Genomic DNA, 18,815 nt, shown 5'->3' with positions numbered 1-18,815 from the left:
TCTAAAGGTTGGGTCCAATGCTTAGAAGTCACATAGCATTACATTGCCACATTCTATTGGTTAAAGAAAATCAAAGGCAAGCCCTGATCCAGGAAATAGACTCCACATCTTGATGAGAGAAATTTATAAGAATTTGTGGTCAAATTTGTTATTTGCATTTTAAAATAGTCTTGGTTAGCTCTCTTTTGGTATCTTCTCGAGGCAATGTTTCTAATATTCATCCATTTTGTCATTCACTTCTTTATTCACTTATTCTTTATACTTATTCTTTATGTTATATTATTTATATTATTCTTTATTCACTTACACTTATTAAATGTAAGTTTAGCAAATATTTGTAGGATATCAAATATGTATTAGGCATTGTGATGAGCATTGGAGATGCAAAGATCTATACTTTGGAAACTGATAAAATTAAAACGTTCTTTTAAAATCGCAAAATTTTGAGAGCTTTATTATCACTTTTTTTCTTGAGTTTTAAATGTATTATCTCCGTGAAAAGCTTATAACTTATGATTCAGTTGAGCCACTCAGTTGCAAACAAAAGTTATGAAAGCTGAATAAAATGTCAAGATGAACAATGCCTTTCTGTGAATGATTTTTTCTAACTTCATTTTCCGAATAGCTTGATTCCAGACCACATAAATTAATAAAGAACAAGTAAAGATTTATTTTTCTCAAAAACAAAACAAGACAAAATATAGGGCTTGTTGTTTGCTTTGTTTTAAATTGAGATTTTTTTTGTTTGTTTGTCTTTGTTTGTTTGTTTTTAATGATTCAGAGAAACCCCTTGGATATCCAGGCATCTATCAGTGCTATATCACCAAACCTAATGGGCCATGAATAGAAGTTATGTCTCTGGATGGGGAATTTGACAGTCAAGAGAACTCCAGGTTCATCTCAAGTCTTTTAGTCAAGGACTTCCTGCCTTCCTTCCTTCCTTCCAGCCTCCTCCCTTCCCCCAAAGTTAGTTGCTTTTCCTCTAGGTTATTACAGCAACTGGTATAGCACCCTGATATGGAATATTTTGAATCATTCGCTTGACATATTTAACTTCAGTTATGATCTCAAGAGCAATGATTTATCTTTGCATTCTCTGGATCTAGCATGTACTTCATGTATTGTAGACACCTAATATCTTTGTTAAATACATGAATACATGCTATGATAGTTTGCCATAGGTGAATTAAGATGAAGTCAGAAATTACTCCAATTGCTTTGTAAACTTCTAGAGTGCTGGAAATACCTGTAAGGTCATAAAAATTCAGAGTTAGAAAAAAACTTTGAGTCAATCAGATCAATACTTTTTTCTTTTTTATATAGCTGAGTGAAAAGACTCAGGGGGTTTAAGGGACTGCTTATGGTAACACAGGTAGTTAATGGTAGAATAAGCACAAAACCAGAGTATTTGCTCACCAGAGTATTTCACACATACCATTATGTTTTCTCATCCCAGGATCTCTGAATGTTAGGTCTCATTTTTCACTGGGCAGCATTTTCTCCAGTGCTGCCTAGAGTAACTATGAATATGCTCTTGTCAGCATGGACTTTACCACATTGACTAGCTAGCTCTCAAATCACTGTTTTTATTTGAGAAAACCTGTTGTGTTCAGGGAAAGAACCTTGGTATTTCCGTGTTATATTACTCTCCCATTCTGAACTCAGTGTATCCTTGGTATCTAGAAAATGCTAAATAAAGATATGTTGTCAAATTTATTCATATTCTCGAAATGTAACTATATTCTAAAAAGTCAAGAATGAAAGTGTGTAGTTGGGAAGGGACAGGCCTTATAGATGTGATTATCCATTTGGAAATGATGAGAAATAAAATTAGGATGGTAGGATATGGAGCCAGTTTATGAAACAAATTGAACAAGGAGAAAGTTTTGGAACACTGGACACTCTTGCCTATTGTAAATGGCCATAGACTGTCATGCTTTTGTGCTGGGTTAAAGAGAATTGTAAATTTTTCCCTGGGGATTGGTATGAGTCAAGCAGTATGTTGCTACTGCTAAGGTTGATTTGGCACATATGTAGAGAAAGAGAAGCTATGTAGAGGAAGAGAGAGATATTAACACATAGATTCACACACACACAGGATCTCATAATAATCCAAGTGTGAGGTCATGAAAATGAGGTCTAAAGTAGTAGTAGGAATGCAGAATAAAGCACATATCTCCCATCTTTAGATTAATTTAACTAGTATTTTATTTTCCAGTTGCTCCACTGTTTTTCAGAATCACTTATATTTTCTTGCTTTTCTTACCCAACTTTCACTTTGAAATATGAGTCATTTCTGTGGTACTTATGAGTCTATGGAGAAAACCACTATTTTAAAGTAGTGGAGGAGATATAGGAGATATACTGGAAGCTTTCATATAGGCAAAGTTCATTTTTATTTGTTTTTAGTATTACTGAATTTTATCCATCTTTTCTTTCATACCAGTCATATTGGGAGACTTTCTTAGTCTTTTTTCACAGGTGTGTCAAGTTAGACAAGGTGAAAGAAGGAAAGAGTATGTACTTATGGATTGTGAAGAATAAGGGATGAGGTGTGGAGCTACAGAAGCTGATGGAGGAGGACCAAAAATTATGACTATATTTTTTATTATTCACTTTTCCTTAGTCATTTTTTCCTTATTCACTTTTTCTACTCCTCCCCACCCCATTTTGGCTCAAGGGTCCTAGAGAGAGGAAGGGCCTTTATTGATTATAGAGCATTCCTGTTTCCCCCTACACTTGATTCAGCACTCTAGTAAGCAGGATGTGTTGTTCTTTGTAATCACATTTCTATAGGTTTTCAATCCTAAATAAGCCATTTCTTGGAGTTTGAAAGTAAACTTTCTCTGCTCTTAAATCTTCCATTTTTTTCTCTGCTCTCTATTACGAGCCTGGAGTTTCTGCACAACTGCCCTGTGATTTGGGCTGCATTTTTTGCTCTCCAAGTGCATCCTTCATGAAAGTGTTATATAAATGATATATTTAAGATTTTTTATTTATTTAAAAAAGAGATCAATTGGTTTTTAAGCAGATTCTTCACTTGACAAAGGAATTAACCATTAGATTATTGTCAGCATAGAGTCTCACGGTGCAATTAAAGTATCTTATTAAAACTTCTATTTATACTCTAAGTCATCAAAACATGACAGAAGGATATATAAAGGTTGGCAACTGATTTTCTCAGTGGGGTCTCAGGTGGCAGCATCTCAATAGATCACCTCATTCAGGTTTACTGGTTCAAAAACTGATTTTGATTTATTTATCTAGCAGTGATAAGCTTCACACTCAACCAGCCTACAAGATACTGATTTCTCCACTATTTCATTGAAACTGCTCTTATTGAGGTCAACCACTAGCCCCTTCTTGACAAATCTGATGGCTAATTTCCTCCCCTTATGTTACTCACGTTCTCAGCAATATTTGACTCAGCTGATTGCTCTCTTGAAACTTACTGTACTTGACTCCTAAAACATACCATCCTTGTTTCTTCAGACATTACTGGCTTTTCTTGGTCTCCTTTGCTTGCATGGCATTCTCTGCTTGCTCTATACATAGTAGAATGTTCAGGGTTCAGTCCTTAGCCCACCGTCTTCTCTGTTTGCTCTATTTATGCAATCTAATCTGGACTCATTACTTTAAATGCTATTTGTGATGATTCCCAAATTTCTATTTACATTCCTGCACTCTCTATGAGCTACAGACCTGTATATCCAACTGCCTGCTTGTTGCCTCAAATAGGATATCAAATGAGCATCTCAAATTTAACAACTCCAAAACTGAGCACTTAATTTCCATCGTCCACCACACTTGCCAATTGGCTCTTCTCCTTACTTTCCCCTTCTCAGTAAATTCTTGATTCTTTTTTTCCCTTTCATTTCCCAAAGCTAGTCCATTAGTAGGTCCTCTCAGTTCTGTCTTCAAAATATATCCCAAATTCAAGTGATTCTGTCCTATTCTCATCAACTCAGCTACCAGCTAATTCTGAGGATGTCTTGTTAGGTACATTTACATTTATGGTAAATGTCTTTTTCTATTGTTCTCTTTGACAATATATTATGGTCTTCTTTTCCCATTTTATATATGTGTATATACATACATATTTACATGCATGCATATATATAATAAATAAATATATGCATATGTGTATTTACACATACATGTATGTATCTATTGTTAACAGAAATTCAACTGAGTAGGGCACCTGGGTGGCTCAGTCGTTAAGCATCTGCCTTCGGCTCAGGTCATGGTCCCAGGGTCCTGGGATCGAGTCCCGCATTGGGCTCCCTGCTCTGCGGGAAGCCTGCTTCTCCTTCTCCCACTCACCCCTGCTTGTGTTCCCTCTCTCACTATGTCTCTGTCAAATAAATAAATAAAATCTTAAAAAAAAAAGAAATTCAACTGAGTAAATTTATAGATCACATTGGCTTTATTCAGTGATTCATGAATCAGGCAGCATCCCATCTAGAAGAAGAAAGGAACTCCATTGCCCTGTAGACAAGAAAAGGTTTTTAAAGGCAGAAAAGGGGCAGAAAGAGGATTATTAGTAAAGAATGCATTGTTTCAGGCAAGGTCACCTTCCCAAGGGGAATGAAAGGGCCTATTGGGTGGATTACCTCATTAATGCTGATCAGGTAATTCCAGATTGCTTGATGAAGGCTTACATTCTTGAGTGGTTGAAACTGCAATTAGATTAGGTATTAAGTCTCGGTTTGCTGACATGGAGTTTAGCAGAAGTGACTCCATTTTGGGCCTGCTGTCTCCTTTTTAGCACTACGTATAACTTTTGGTCTAAATAATATTTGTCACCTTGACTAAATTTGTTAGCCCAGATTCCTTTTGTTTAATATTTACCTCATATTTAATCTTTATTTTAATCCTTTGTCTTTTTGTTTTAAGAGTGGTCTACTAGACAACATTTTGGTTTTTTTTTAAATCAACTGAGTCTCTATCATTTTAATGAATATATTTATGCTATTTGTAGGTATCATGTTATATAGTTCTGCTAGGATTTATTGCTCTGTATCATTGCGTATTTTTCTACTTACTATACCTTTCCCCCCACTTTTCTTGTTTTCCATTGCATAGATCACATTTGTTTCTTTTGGCTTAAAGTTATATATTCTATTTTATTTTCATGCTGGTTGCCTTTGTAATAATGCCTGTTGCCCTTAAGACTGGTACTGATGTTTATTTACCCCAACTAATTTATCTTATTAATATATACATTGTTACTTTTAACAAGACAAGCACTTTGATATATTCTTATGTCCTTTTTTTTTCTCTCTCTCTCCATGTCTATCATAGCAATATTGTCTAGAATATTAATCCTGGGTAATAAATATGCTTTATCTTTTCCTGGTTTAAATTTTTTAAATTTAATTTTTAGGCAAAAAGAAACTTTGCTAATATATACTTTTACTTTTCATGCCTTTTGAGTATATACTGAATTATATATACTATATTATATTATTACATTATATTATATCCTACCTTCCTCCTTTTTTCCCTCCTTCCCTTTGTCTCTCTTTTTTTCTTTCTTTCTTTCTTTTTTTTTTTTGCAAGTAGTATTTAAACATGGATTTCTGTGTGGCAGAAATTCTGAGACCCCATATGCCTAAAAATGTTTTGATTATACCCTCAAATTTTAATTTTGCTGTATAGAAAACTCTAGGTTCAGAGGTCTTTTCCTTCAGTGCTTTAAAAATATTACTTCATTGATTAGCATTCATTACAGGTGCCAAGATGTCTGAGGACAATTAATTTTTTTTTTTTTTAAATTGTAGGTGACTAGCTTTTTTACTCTGGCAACTTTTTAGAATTTTCTCTTTGAAATGCACTTCAGGAAGAGCTGTCTCACTAGGTGTCATTCCCCAGGCTTGAGCTTATGGAGGAGTGGAGAACATGCTACAAGTCTCTGATCAGCTCCAGCCCTGTTTCAATCACAGCCTCCAGCAGGGTTTTACTTTGTCTTGACATTGTCATGCATATTTAGTCACCCAAGAGTTGGGCTATTGCTAGTTGAATTCTGCAATGAAGGGGCAAATAGTAACTATCTTAAGACAATTCTGGGGATGGGCAAGAATAAAACCTAAACATTTGCCTTCAACCTAGTTTCTCACTGCAGTGTTTTCTGCCTCTCTGCCCTAAGCTGAATCCACTATCCCCTCCAACACCTATTAAAGACAGTCTTCACTCTGCATGGATGTCTCCTGCAGTTATAACTGCCATTAATACCTGGAATCTGTGTTTTCCTCTTGCTTTTGTAGTTTCTCCAAGGTTGATTCTGGTTGAGAGAGCCAGGAGGCCACACTAATTTGTCATGTTGAAAATGTAGGTTAAATTTAATAGGGTTAAAATCCATTTTCTCTCATATAAATCTTGAATAATAGGGGTGCCTGGGTGGCTCAGTCATTAAGTGTCTGCCTTCAGCTCAGGTCATGGTCCCAGGGTCCTGGGATCGAGCCCCGCATTGGGCTCCCTGCTCAGCGGGAAGCCTGCATCTCCCTCTCCCACTCCCCCTGCTTGTGTTCCCTCTCTAGCTGTCTCTCTCTCTGTCAAAAAATAAATAAAAAATCTTTAAAAAAATCTTGAATAATTGCAGTCATTCTTTTTTTCTTTTGTAGTCATTTAAAAAAAAAAAAAACCCAAACAAAAAAAATAACAGGGAGACTTTTTTATGCTTTTGTCTTTGACCTACGAAATAGTTCACCAAAAAACTCAATGAAACTTAAAAAGCATAGAAAAAATTAATTTACCAGTCTGTGAAACACTCCTTCCTCTCTGTTTCCTGACTTTTAGGAAGACAAGTGTAGGTCTTATTCAATCATTGTAACTTTCTATACATATTAGATATAGTATAGAAACCCAGGTTTAATGTTTCATGCTGCCACACTCTAGCTGTTAAATTTTGGACAGATTCTTTAAACTCCTAGAACTGGAATATCTTATCTACAAGTTGAAAGGGTTGGAGTTCATGACTGATTTTTGTCCCTTTTTTTCTTTTTTTTCCAGCTGTATCAAGATATAATTTACAACTAAAATTGCAAGATATTTAAAGTGTACAACATGATTTAATATATGTATACACTGTGAAAGAATTCTCCCTATTGAGTTAGTTCACACATCCATCATCTCACATATTTGCTTTTTTTTTTTTTTTTGGTGAGAACATTTAAGTTCTACTTTCTTAGCAAGTTACAATTATACAATACCGTGTTAACGACTATAGTCACCATGTTATCCATTAGATTCTCAGATTTTATTTGTCTTATAACTGAAAGTTTGTACCCTTCACCAACCTCTCCCTATTTTCTCTGTCTCCCAGCCAACCACCAATCGACTCTGTTTCTGAGTTTGCCTTTTGTCTTTCTCTTTCTGGCTTATTTCACTTAGCAAAATAACCTCCAGGTTTTTTTTTTTAATAATTTTTATTGTTATGTTAATCACCATACATTACATCATTTGTTTTTGATGTAGTGTTCCATGATTCATTGTTTGTGCATAACACCCAGTGCTCCATGCAGAATGTGCCCTCTTTAATACCCATCACCAGGCTAACCCATCCTGCCACCCCCCTCCCCTCTGAAACCTTAGTTTGTTTTTCAGAGTCCATTGTCTCTCATGGTTCGTCTCCCCCTCCGACTTACTCCCTTCATTCTTCCCCTCCTGCTATCTACTTCTTCTTTTTTTTCTTAACGTATATTGCATTATTTGTTTCAGAAGTACAGATCCATGATTCATCAGTCTTGTACAATTCACAGTGCTCACCATAGCACATACCCTCCCCAATGTCTATCACCCAGCCACCCCATCCCTCCCACCCCCCACCACTCCAGCAACCCTCAGTTTGTTTCCTGAGATTAAGAATTCCTCATATCAGTGAGGTCATATGAGACATGTCTTTCTCTGACTTATTTCACTCAGCATAACACCCTCCAGTTCCATCCACGTCATTGCAAATGGCAAGATCTCATTCCTTTTGATGGCTGCATAATATTCCATTGTGTATATATACCACTTCTTCTTTATCCATTCATCTGTCGATGGACATCTTGGCTCTTTCCACAGTTTGGCTATTGTGGACATTGCTGCTATAAACATTCGGGTGCACGTACCCCTTCGGATCCCTACATTTGTATCTTTGTGGTAAATACCCAGTAGTGCAATTGCTGGATCGTATGGTAGCTCTATTTTCAACTGTTTGAGGAACCTCCATACTGTTTTCCAGGGTGGTTGCACCAGCTTGCATTCCCACCAACAGTGTAGGAGGGTTCCCCTTTCTCCACATCCCCGCCAACATCTGTCGTTTCCTGACTTGTTAATTTTAGCCATTCTGACGGGTGTGAGGTGGTATCTCATTGAGGTTTTGATTTGGATTTCCCTGATGCCGAGCGATGTGGAGCACTTTTTCATGTGTCTGTTGGCCATTTGGATGTCTTCTTTGGAAAAATGCCTGTTCATATCTTCTGCCCATTTCTTGCTTGGATTATTTCTTCTTTGGGTGTTGAGTTTGATAAGTTCTTTATAGATTTTGGATACTAGCCCTTTATCGGATATGTCATTTGCAAATATTTTCTCCCATTCTGTTGGTTGTCTTTTGGTTTTGTGGCCTGTTTCTTTTGCTGTGCAAAAGCTTTTTATCTTGATGAAATCCCAATAGTTGATTTTTGCCCTGGCTTCCCTTGCTTTTGGCGATGTTTCTAGGAAGCAGTTGCTGTGGCTGAGGTCGAAGAGGTTGCTGCCTGTGTTCTCCTTTAGGATTTTGATGGACTCCTGTCTCTCACGTTTAGGTCTTTCAACCATTTGGAGTCTATTTTTGTGTGTGGTGTAAGGAAATGGTCCAGTTTCATTCTTCTGCATGTGGCTGTCCAATTTTCCCAACACCATTTGTTGAAGAGACTGTCTTTTTTCCACTGGACATTCTTTCCTGCTTTGTCAAAGATGAGTTGACCATAGAGTTGAGGGTCCATTTCTGGGCTCTCTATTCTGTCCCATGTGTCTGTTTTTGTGCCAGTACCATACTGTCTTGTGTCTGTTTTTGTGCCAGTACCATACTGTCTGTTTTTGTGCCAGTACCATACTGTCTTGATGATGACAACTTTGTAATAGAGCTGGAAGTCCGGAATTGTGATGCCGCCAGCTTTGCTTTTCTTTTTCAACATTCCTCTGGCTATTCGGGGTCTCTTCTGGTTCCATACAAATTTTAGGATTATTTGTTCCATTTCCTTGAAAAAGGTGGATGGTATTTTGATGGGGATTGCATTGAATGTGTAGATTGCTCTAGGTAGCACTGACATCTTCACAATGTTTGTTCTTCCAATCCATGAGCATGGAACGTTTTTCCATTTCTTTGTATCTTCTTCCATTTCTTTCATAAGTATTTTATAGTTTTCTGAGTACAGATCTTTTGCCTCTTTGGTTAAATTTATTCCTAGGTATCTTAGGATTTTGGGTGCAATTGTAAATGGGATCAACTCCTTGATTTGTCTCTCTTCTGTCTTGTTTGTGTATAGGAATGCCACTGATTTCTGTGCATTGATTTTATATCCTGCTAGTTTACTGAATTCCTGTATGAGTTCTAGCAGTTTTGGGGTGGAGTCTTTTGGGTTTTCCACATACAGTATCATATCATCTGCAAAGAGTGAGAGTTTGACTTCCTCTTTGCTGATTTGGATGCCTTTGATTTCTTTTTGTGGTCTGATTGCTGTGGCTAGGGCTTCTAATATTCTGTTGAAAAGCAGTGGTGATAGTGGACATCCCTGCCGCGTTCCTGACCTTAGTGGAAAAGCTCTCAGCTTTTCCCCATTGAGAATGATATTCGCTGTAGGTTTTTCATAGATGGCTTTTATGATATTGAGGTATGTACCCTCTATCCCTATACTCTGAAGAGTTTTGATCAAGAAAGGATGCTGTACTTTGTCAAATGCTTTTTCTGCATCTATTGAGAGGATCATATGATTCTTGTTCTTTCTTTTGTTAATGTATTGTATCACGTTGATTGATTTGCGGATATTGAACCAGTCTTGCAGCCCAGGGATAAATCCCACTTGGTCTTGGTGAATAATCCTTTTAATGTACTGTTGGATCCTATTGGCTAGTATTTTGGTGAGAATTTTTGCATCCATGTTCATCAAGGATATTCGTCTGTAGTTCTCCTTTTTGATGGGGTTTTTGTCTGGTTTTGGGATCAAGGTAATGCTGGCCTCATAAAATGAGTTTGGAAGTTTTCCTTCCATTTCTATTTTTTGGAACAGTTTCAGGAGAATAGGTATTAATTCTTCTTTAAATGTCTGATAGAATTCCCCTGGGAAGCCATCTGGTCCTGGGCTTTTGTTTGTTTGGAGATTTTTGATGACTTCTTCAATTTCCTTAGCGGTTATAGGTCTGTTCAGGTTTTCTATTTCTTCCTGGTTCAGTTTTGGTAGTTGATACATCTCTAGGAATGCATCCATTTCTTCCAGGTTAACTAATTTGCTGGCATAGAGTTGCTCATAATACGTTCTTATAATTGTTTGTATTTCTTTGGTGTTGCTTGTGATCTCTCCTCTTTCATTCATGATTTTGTTGATTTGGGTCATTTCTCTTTTCTTTTTGATAAGTCTGGCCAGGGGTTTATCAATCTTGTTCATTCTTTCAAAGAACCAGCTCCTAGTTTCGTTGATCTGTTCTACTGTTCTTTTGGTTTCTATTTCACTGATTTCTGCTCTGATCTTTATGATTTCTCTTCTCCTGCCGGGTTTAGGTTTTATTGGCTGTTCCTTCTCCAGCTCCTTTAGGTGTAGGGTTAGGTTGTGTATTTGAGACCTTTCTTGTTTCTTGAGAAAGGCTTGTATTGCTATAGACTTTCCTCTCAGGACTGCCTTTGCTGTATCCCAAAGATTTTGAACAGTTGTGTTTTCATTTTCATTGGTTTCCATGAATTTTTTTAAATTCTTCTTTAATTTCCTGGTTGACCCTTTCATTCTTTAGTAGGATGCTCTTTAGCCTCCATGTATTTGAGTTCTTTCCGACTTTCCTCTTGTGATTGAGTTCTAGTTTCAAAGCATTGTGGTCTGAAAATATGCAGGGAATAATCCCAGGCTTTTGGTACTGGTTGAGACCTGATTTGTGACCTAGGATGTGATCAATTCTGGAGAATGTTCCATGGGCACTAGAGAAGAATGTGTATTCTGTTGCTGTGGGATGGAATGTTCTGAATATGTCTGTGAAGTCCATCTGGTCCAGTGTGTCATTTAAAGTCTTTATTTCCTTGTTGATCTTTTGCTTAGATGATCTGTCCATTTCAGTCAGGGGGGTGTTAAAGTCCCCCACTATTATTGTATTGTTGTCAATGTGTTTCTTTGCTTTTGTTATTGATTGCCTTATATAAGTGGCTGCTCCCACGTTAGGGGAATAGATATTTACAATTGTTAGATCTTCTTGTAGGATATAGTGTCCTTCCTCATCTCTTATAACAGTCTTTGTTTTAAAATCTAATTTGTCTGATATAAGGATTGCTACCCCAGCTTTCTTTTGGTGTCCATTAGCATGGTAAATGGTTTTCCACCCCCTCACTTTCAATCTGGCGGTGTCTTTGGGTCTAAAATGAGTCTCTTGCAGACAGCATATTGATGCGTCTTGTTTTTTAATCCAATCTGATAGCCTGTGTCTTTTGATTGGGGCATTGAGCCCATTTACATTCAGGGTAACTATTGAAAGGTATGAATTTAGTGCCATTGTATTGCCTGTAAGGTGACTGTTACTGTATATTGTCTCTGTTCCTTTCTGATCTATGCTGCTTTTAGGCTCTCTTTTTGCTTAGAGGACCCCTTTCAATATTTCTTGGAGGGCTGGTTTTGTGTTTGCAAATTCCTTTAGTTTTTGTTTGTCCTGGAAGCTTTTTATCTCTCCTTCTGTTTTCAGTGACAGTCTAGCTGGATATAGTATTCTTGGCTGCATATTTTTCTCGTTTAGTGCTCTGAAGATATCATGCCAGTCCTTTCTGGCCTGCCAGGTCTCTGTGGATAGGTCTGTTGCCAATCTAATGTTTCTACCATTGTAGGTTACATATCTCTTCTCCCTAGCTGATTTCAGGATTTTCTCTTTGTCTCTGAGACTCGTGAGTTTTACTATTAGATGTCGGGGTGTTGACCTATTTTTATTGATTTTGAGAGGGGTTCTCTGTTCCTCCTCGATTTTGATGCCTGTTTCCTTCCCCACATTAGGGAAGTTCTCTGCTATTATTTGCTCCAATATTCCTTCTGCCCCTCTCTCTCTTTCTTCTTCTTCTGGGATCCCAATTATTCTAATGTTGTTTCATCTTATCGTATCACTTATCTCTCGAATTCTGCCCTCGTTATCCTGTAGTTGTTTAATCTCTCTTTTTCTCAGCCTCTTTATTTTCCATCATTTGGTCTTCTATATCGCTGATTCTTTCTTCTGCCTCATTTATCCTAGCAGTTAGTGCCCCTATTGTTTTTTTTTAAGATTTTATTTATTTATTTCAGAGAGAGAATGAGAGATAGAAAGCACGAGAGGGAAGAGGGTCAGAGGGAGAACGAGACTCCCCGCTGAGCAGGAAGCCCGATGTGGGACTCCATCCCGGGACTCCAGGATCATGACCCGAGCCAAAGGCAGTCGCTTAACCAACTGAGCCACCCAGGCGCCCAGTGCCCCCATTTTTGATTGCACCTCATTAATAGCCTTTTTGATTTCGACTTGGTTAGATTTTAGTTCTTTTATTTCTCCAGAAAGGGTTTCTCTAATAACTTCCACACTTTTTTCAAGCCCAGTTAGTATCTTTAAAGTCATGATTCTGAACTCTAGGTCTGACATAGTACTAATGTCCGTATTGAGTAGGTCCCTGGCAGACGGTACTACCTCTTGTTCTTTTTGCTGTGGTGATTTTTTTCATCTTGTCATTTTGTCCAGAGGAGAACAGATGAATGAGAGAACAGAATGCTAACAGGTTAACAACGTCTCCAGCAAATATACTCTATAGAAATCAGAAAAGACCTGAAACCAGGGGACAAGAAAGGGAAAGAAAGGGGGAAAAAAAAAAAAAGGAAAAAGAAAAAGATAAAAACAAAGAAAAACAGAACAAAACAAGAAAAAAAAACCTGGAATATGATCAAATATGATCAGGCTAGTGCATAGATCAGTGCCACACACTAGCTTTTGGGCATATTTTGGTCTGTTAGAAGAAAGTGCCTGCTAAAATTTTAAAGGAAGAAAGACTTATATATGTACAAAATAAGGGTTGATACAATGAAGGGATGGCAGATGACTGTAAAGATGAAAATTATAAAAGATTTTATAAAAGGAATTGATAAGATAAGAAGTTGTTTTTAAAAAGAAAGAAGAAGATTTAAAAAGAAAAAGAAAAAAAATGGGAGAGAATGTGATCAGGCAGGAGAATAGAACAAAGCCATACACTAGTGATTTAGGGTATATTTTGATCTGTTAGAAGAAATTGTATCTCAAAATTTTAACGAGAGAACAACTTTTATATATATGCCAAAAATAAGGGTAACTAGTATGAAGGGATAAAATATGACTCTAAAAATGAAAAATAAAAAATGTTTTTTTTTAAAAAGGGATTGATAAGATGTTGTTTGGAAAAGGGAAAAAGAAAAATTGAAAAACAAACGTTAAAAAATTAACTTTGAAAAACTAATGAATTATGGTAAAAAAGCCATGAATTCTATGTACAGTATTCCCCTAGCGCTGGAGTTCTCCCGTTCTCCTTGATCGGTAAACTTGGTCTTGGCTTGCTGGCTGTTCGTGCTGATCTTCTGGGGGAGGGGCCTGTTGCCGTGGTTCCCAAATGTCTTTGCCGGAGGCTGAATTGCCCCGCCCTTGTGTGTCCGGGCTAAGCAAGCTGCTCTGGTTTGCTCTTAGGAGCTTTTGTTCCCTGCAAGCTCTCCGTACAGCTTTGGAGGACCAGAGTGAAAATGGTGGCCTCCCAGTCTCCGCCCGGAGGAGCTGATAACTCAGGGCCCCGCTCCTCAGTGTGCCCCCAGGGAAAAGCAGTCACTCCCGTCTCCCCGGTCTCTGGCCGCACTCCGTGCTCACCTGGCCTGTGATTGAGCATTTCTATCTCTGGCACCCGACCGGTGTGGAGTCTCCAAACCCAGCAGATCCCTGCGGTGCGCTTCCGTGCCTCTCCTCCCAGGGGAGGAAGGGGAGTCTCCCAGGCTCTGCCGCTTGTTGGGTCCCTGCTGGAGGAGCAGTGGCCCGACTGGGCCGCGGATCACAGTTTATGGCAACCCCGAGCTGAGAGCCTGCGCCTCGGCTCCGTCTCTGCAGCCGGCTTCCCCGCTCCGGTACCTGGGAGCTCTTCTGCACTCAGGCACCCCCGGTCTTTCTGTGACCCCGAGGGTCCTGAGACCACACTGTCCCGCAAGGGTTCCACCCCCCGCTTAGCCACTGGAGCGACGTCCCTCAGCGGAGCTGGCTTCTAAAAGTTCCGATTTTGTACTCTGTGGCTCTATCACTTGCCAGAAGCAGCCGACAGAGGCCCCCTCCCCCGCCGTCTATCTTCCCGAATATCGCCTCGGATTCACTTCTCCGCACGTCCTACCTTCCAGAAAGTGGTCGCTTTTCTGTTCAGAGAGTTGTTACTCTTCTTATCTTCGATTTCCTGTTGAGTTCATAGGTGTTCAGAATGGTTTGATCCCTATTCAGCTGAATTCCTGAGACCAGACGAAATCCAGGTGTCCTACTCCTCTGCCATCTTGCTCCACCCCCCAATACCCTCCAGGTTTATCCATGTTGTGGCAAACGGCAGGGTTTCCTTCTTTTTTAAGGCTGAATTATATCCGTATCTATATCTATAACCTATATCTCACATCTTCTTTATCTATCCATCCATTCATCCATTGACAGACACTTAAGTTGTTTCCATATCTTGGCTATTGTGAATAATGCTGCAGTAAACATGGGAGTGCAGATGTTGTTTTCAAGATTATGATTTTATTTCCTTTGGATATATATTTCAGAAGTGGAATTGCTGGGTCATATGGTAGTTCTATTTGTATCTTTTTGAGGAACCTCCATACTGTTTTCCATATTGACCGCACCGGTTTACATTCCCACCAACAGTGCATGCTGGTTCCCTTTTCTCCACATCCTTGCCAGCATTTGTTATCTCTTGTGTTTTTGTTAATAGCCATTCTAACAGCTGTGAGGTGATATCTCATTGTGGTTTTGATTTGCATTTCCCTAGTGGTTAGTGATGTTGAGTAGCTTTTATGAGCCTGTTGGCCATTTGTATGTTTTCTCTGGAATATGTCTATTCAGGTTCTTTGCCCATTTTTAAAATTAGGTTATTTGTTTTTCTGCTATTGAGTTGTATGAGCTTCTTATATATTTTGGATATTAACCCCTTATTGGATAGGTAGTTCACCAGCATTTTCTTCCATTCCATAGTTTGTCTTTTTATTTTGCTGATAATTTCCTTTGCTATGCAGAAGCTTTTTGGTTTGATGTATGTATGACCACTTGTTTATTTTTGCTTTCTTTGCCTTTGTTTTTGGCATTAAATCCAAAAAAATCATTGTAAAGACCAGTGTCAAGAAGCTTACTCCTCATGTTTTCTTCTAGAAGTCCTTCGGTTTCAGGTCTTAAATTCAAGTCTTTAACCCATTTTGAGTTTATTTTTGTGTATGATATAAGAGAGAGACTCAGTTTTATTCTTCTGCATGTGGCTATCCAGTCTTCCCACCACCATTTATTAATTTCCCATTGTATATTCTTGGCTCCTTTGTCATAAGTTAATTGACCATCTACACATATGCTTTATTCTGGGCTCTCTATTCTTTTCCATTAGGTTCCTTTCTACTTTGTGATTTTTATGATGGTGATTATATGGAGTTTTCAATAATTTATTTTATTCCTAAAAAGTTTTACTGTTGTGAAATCCTTGTCTACCATTGATGAACAGTTTTACAAAATCCTGCAGATAAATAGTAAGTACGTGGTATGAAAAAAGCAAATTTTTAGCCTCTAGGATTAGCAGTTGGCATGTATGTTCACATTACAGTAGTGGCCCACAACTTCAAGTGTCCATGGGAATGAATTGTAGAGAGTTTGAAGAAAAGTACAAATGTATTTGTGAAATATATTGCTGCTACGCTACATTTTAAATAGTTAAATCAGATTCTCTAGACATGGGGACAAGGCTTAGATATTTTTTAAAAGCTAGATTTTTCTAATTTGCAGGGAAAGGTGAGAGTAATTAAAAGCTAATAGGCTAAAGGTAATTGAAGAGGCAAAAGTGAAAGAGATTCAGTTTGAACAGTTCAATTTGAACAGTTTTGAAAAAGTTCGAAATATAAATGACAATTTTTAAGTAATATACAACAGACTTAATAACAAGTGAATTCTGGAAATACATAATTTGAAAAAAATTAAAAAGAACATTACTGCTAAAACACAAATTAAAACTCCTTTTCTAGTTCAAGTTTGTGAAATACATATTGGATATTGGATATTGGATATAATACACATAGTGTTTTTTGCTTCTCTTTGGACTGTTTGGGAGTCAAATGAAAATCCCTGTTAAGTTTCAGGCATTTTCTCATTTGATTTCTGAAATTGTTTTATTTTTAAAGATAAGTATGTATGAAAAAAAAGCTTTAGGAGGCAAAATGATTATTTCACTAAAGCATATATAAGAAGTACTCATTATCTAAGGGTAAGGAATAATTGATAAGTGGTGTATTCATTTCCTAGGATTGCTCAAACAGTTCACCACAAATCTGGTGTCTTAAAAGAAGAAAAATTTATTCTCTCACAATTCTGGAAGGCAGGTGTCAGGAAAGCTGTCCTCCCACCAAAGGCTCTAGGGGGGAATTCCTCTTTGCATCTTCTAGTTTGGGGTGGTTCCTGGCATTTCTTGGCTTGTGGCAGCATAATTCCAATCTAAGCCTCTGTCTTCACACAGCTTTCCTTTCATGTATCCCTAGGTGTTTTTTTCCGTCTTTTATAAGGAGGCTAACTGAATTTCGGGCCCACCCAAATTCAGTGTGCTCTCGTCTGGATCCCTACCCTAATTACATCTGCAAAGACTCTATTTCCAAATAAAATCATATTCTGAGGTTCTGGTGGACATTAACCTTTAGGGGTACTGTTCAACCTACCATACCAGGTAAACGCCATCTGTGATGAATCTGTTAAATATGGAGACCAAATTTTTATAGTAAATAGTGTGTGTGTGTGTGTGTGTGTGTGTGTGTGTGTGTTATGGGAAGAATTCTTTAGTACAAATTAATAAAAAATAAATTAATAAAATAAATAATAAATAAAAATTAATAAAGAATTAGTTCTTTAATTAGAATTTCTCTGAAATGTGAAACTAAAAAAAAGCCTACATTGGGCGCCTGGGTGGCTCAGATGGTTAAACGTCTGCCTTCGGCTCAGGTCATGATCCCAGGGTCCTGGGATCGAGTCCCGCATCAGGCTCCCTGCTCCTTGGGAGCCTGCTTCTCCCTCTGCTTCTCTCTCTCTCTCTCCCTCTCTCTCTCTCCTCCTCTGTCTCTCATGAATAAATAAATAAAATCTTTAAAAAAAAAAAAAAGGATACAAGACTATTTTTAAAAAAAAAAAAAAAAAAGCCTACATTATATTGGCTATAATTGTATCTATGTATGAATTATTAGTGTTTACATATATACACTTTGTGTATATATATACGTATATACATATATATACGTATATATATATATACACACACACACATACATACATACAGATACAACACCATTTGCCTCATGGTTTTGTTCTCCAGAAGAATCATACGAAGGCTCATATTTTCAAAAACATCTGTAAGCTTCATTTATTTTCCAAGAGGTCTTTTTAAATCTTTTTTTTTTTTTAATATGGAATACTTCACGAATTTGCACATCATCCTTGCGCAGGGGCCATGCTAATTTTCTCTGTATCATTCCAATTTTCGTATATGTGCTGCTGAAGCAAGCACTTAAAATCTTTTTTTTTTAAGATTTATTTATTTTTTAGAGAGAGCACAAGTGGGAAGGGCAGAGGGAAAGGGAGAGAATCTCAAGTGGACTCCAGGACGAGCACAGAGCCTGAGATCATGACCTGAGCCAGAACCAAGAGTTGGAGGCTTAACTGACTGTGCCACCCAGGAGCCCCAAAATCTTTTTATATTCACATACCACACACACATATACCACAGACACCACACAAACCTCTTGTACCAGATAGGCAGACGAACACACACACACACACACACACACACACTCATCCCCCCACATTTATACCACACTATACATATACCACATATAGCCCACAGTCCAGTGGGCAAAGTAGACATTTAAACAAATAAGGATACTGCAATGTGATTCATGATTGTGAGAAATGTTCATGCTGGGAACATAGAGGAGGAAGTAATGAAAGATTTAGGGAAAAGGGTGTTGGGAAAGGCTTCACTGAGGAAATGAAGTACAAACTAATCCTGAAAACTGAGTAGGAATTCATCATTTAAAAAAGTTAAATTATTGGGTGCCTGGGTGGCTCAGTTGGTTAAACGACTGCCTTTGGCTCAGGTCATGGTCCTGGAGTCCCAGGATCGAGTCCCACATCAGGCTCCCTGCTCAGCAGGGAGTCTGCTTGTCCCTCTGACCCTCTTCCCTCTCATGCTCTCTATCTCTCATTCTCTCTCTCAAATAAATAAATAAAATCTTTAAAAAAATAAAAAATAAAAAAGTTAAATTATGGAGATAACATTTCCACTCTAGGAAATGCTGTTAGAACCTAGGAATTAGGGCAATATTAAGACAAACCACTTTAAGATATGATTGAAATGAGCAGCT

General features: G+C 37.8%; 1 non-coding gene across 1 annotated transcript; it reads right to left on the bottom strand.

Annotated features, from left to right (window-relative positions):
- Nucleotides 1-17,852: 17,852 nt before the first annotated feature.
- Nucleotides 17,853-17,959, bottom strand: LOC113926042. The gene has a single exon (XR_003521128.1). It is a non-coding gene; the product is annotated as a U6 spliceosomal RNA (small nuclear RNA).
- Nucleotides 17,960-18,815: the final 856 nt, after the last annotated feature.

This window comes from Zalophus californianus, chromosome 2, assembly GCF_009762305.2.
Source record: "Zalophus californianus isolate mZalCal1 chromosome 2, mZalCal1.pri.v2, whole genome shotgun sequence".
Lineage (NCBI taxonomy): Eukaryota > Metazoa > Chordata > Mammalia > Carnivora > Otariidae > Zalophus > Zalophus californianus.
The sequence above is the reverse complement of the archived record's forward strand: the minus strand, read 5'-3'. Positions and strand labels throughout refer to the sequence as shown.